Source organism: Octopus bimaculoides, chromosome 7 (assembly GCF_001194135.2).
Source record: "Octopus bimaculoides isolate UCB-OBI-ISO-001 chromosome 7, ASM119413v2, whole genome shotgun sequence".
Classification (NCBI taxonomy): Eukaryota; Metazoa; Mollusca; class Cephalopoda; order Octopoda; family Octopodidae; genus Octopus; species Octopus bimaculoides.
This window is the reverse complement of record NC_068987.1, coordinates 78,829,991-78,832,435: the sequence shown is the minus strand read 5'-3', so window position 1 is coordinate 78,832,435 and position 2,445 is coordinate 78,829,991.

Genomic DNA, 2,445 nt, shown 5'->3' with positions numbered 1-2,445 from the left:
ATATATATATATATATATATATATATATATATATATATATAACCTTTTCGATCCCCCATTAAGGCGTCGTAGGAGCGCTGCCGATACATACAGCGTGTGTTTGCCATTTTAATTCCTCTCGGATCTGAATACAGCTGAGAACGAGAGAGAGAGAGACACAGAGAGAGAGAGACACAGAGAGAGAGAGAGAGAGACAGAGAGAGAGATAAAGAGAGAGAGACAGAGACAGAGAGATAGATAGATAGATAGAGAGAGAGAGAGAGAGAGAAAGAGAAAGAGAGAAAGGGAGAGAGATGAGTACGTAGGCGACACAGATCCTAATATTTAACACTCGACGTTGCTTAACTTCGTAGATCGAGCGAGAACTGATATAGTCAACATGACACGCTTGTAAATACATATATTATGCGCTTCTGAAGTTTTTTGTCCCACAGATTCCATCTACATTTATTAATTTTCTTTATTTAAAAAGAAATATTTCGTCTCTGTAAATCGTTATGTTAGTCTCAAAGAACACGGGAAAGCCAGAGCTTAACTGACATACAAAACGTATAGTCGATAAGAGGAAAATATAATCGTATATCATACGAGTATATTGCAGGTAGCATATTCAAATCATCCGGTGTTTGTTCCTTACATCTATAAAAAAAAATGTTAGATGAATTATTCTCTCATGAAACGCAGCGTAGTTACATAACTCACAGCGTTACATAGTCAGTAAATAAATGTTTTGTACACAGAGCTATCGCGGATTATTTCCCGATTTGAATAAATAATGAAGAAATAAATGATATATTTCTTCCATTTGCTGTTTGGATCTTCAATAACATCTTATTTTTGGTTGTCATTTTCAACGTAGTGTTTTCTTCTTTTATGATTTGTCGTTTGCAGTTTTATTGTGATCAGCATTGACAGAATTATAAAGAAGGCAACGTATTCTGTTAATCATTTTCATCTGGTTCAGTTTGTTAAATATATCATTCAACAAACAGGAAAGAGTTCCTGTTGGATACTATGCCGTTTCATGAGCTACGACGGCAAGAGTCGCGATTTGTGAATAACATGTATATTGTCGTCCATTTTGCAAAACATCCAGTGGCTTGATATTCAATGACAAGTCGTCAATTGATCTTCAGCTTCTCCATTTTGACGTGTTTACAATGCATCAAGCATTATAAGGAACACGTTCTATTCTTTAATGTGAATTTTATACGCGTCACTATGTGTATACAATTGATCATGTCTATGCCATGTGTTTTACATATATATATATATATATATATATATATATATATATATATATATATATATACATACACTTATATAGGTACATACATACAGACATACGAACATGCATGCATACATACATATATGTACTCTATAAAAAAAGCTATTGCGTAATTCTTCAGTTAATGTTAAACTGTTTCATTATAACTTGACATAAAAAGAAGTATACAGAGGAAGATAAAATGACACAAATAATAGTTGATGAGGAAACACACAAATGATACATAGATTCAGACAAGTTACTGAATAAGCAAAGCAAATTACAGCTTAGAAACGTTATTCAAAGAAGTGTACAATGAAGGTAAATACAATAGATAAGTAAAATTCGGTCTAACGTTTCGGCTAGGACACTTTATCAAAGAGATGAAAATATATGAAGTGCGACAAGAGAATGGAAAATATACAATACTGAATGTAGATTTCGATTTCTAGAGAAAAAAGAAATGATAGCATCGATGCAGTAATCATCAGTTTTCAGTGAGGTTGTATTGGATATTCTTAGTGTTGAGAATAAACGATTCCAAATTGAACAATTTTATGCTGAAATGGCAAGAAGTAAAAGCCATCTTAGAAACCAAAACTAAATGTCAGATACATCACGAAGAGAAGCTTCACACACTGCGACATCCACAGAACTGTGTCCAAAGCTATCGCAAATTATAGAAAGCAGTACAAAATTATCCATTATCTTCACTATGAATTTTTTAAGCAACAGAAAAAAAGGCAAGACGCGTCAGAAATATTAGATGAGAACGAGAATTCTAGGTACCATCAGCGGAAAAAAACACGATTATCGATCCGTGCCAATAGTGATATCAACAGTTTCGATCTAACTTGGGTCTCCACAATCTTCTGAAAACCGATGTGAGATGAAGACAAAACAAAGACAATGGACATGGGTGTGTCACCTTCAGAGATCAAGAAACTCCTCAACTACCAAGATTATGGAAATAAAACGAAGTAGCTTTAAATGAAGACGGCTAAAATAACGGAAGTTAGTTCCATACGTGATAGGAAAATGAACAAAAATACAATGAAATATACACATTTAATTATTAAATTTAAATAATCAGTTAATCGAAACTGAAGAACTTTTGCTGTTCAGCACAATGTCATCGAAGGTCTATGCCACTTATATATATATATATATATATATAT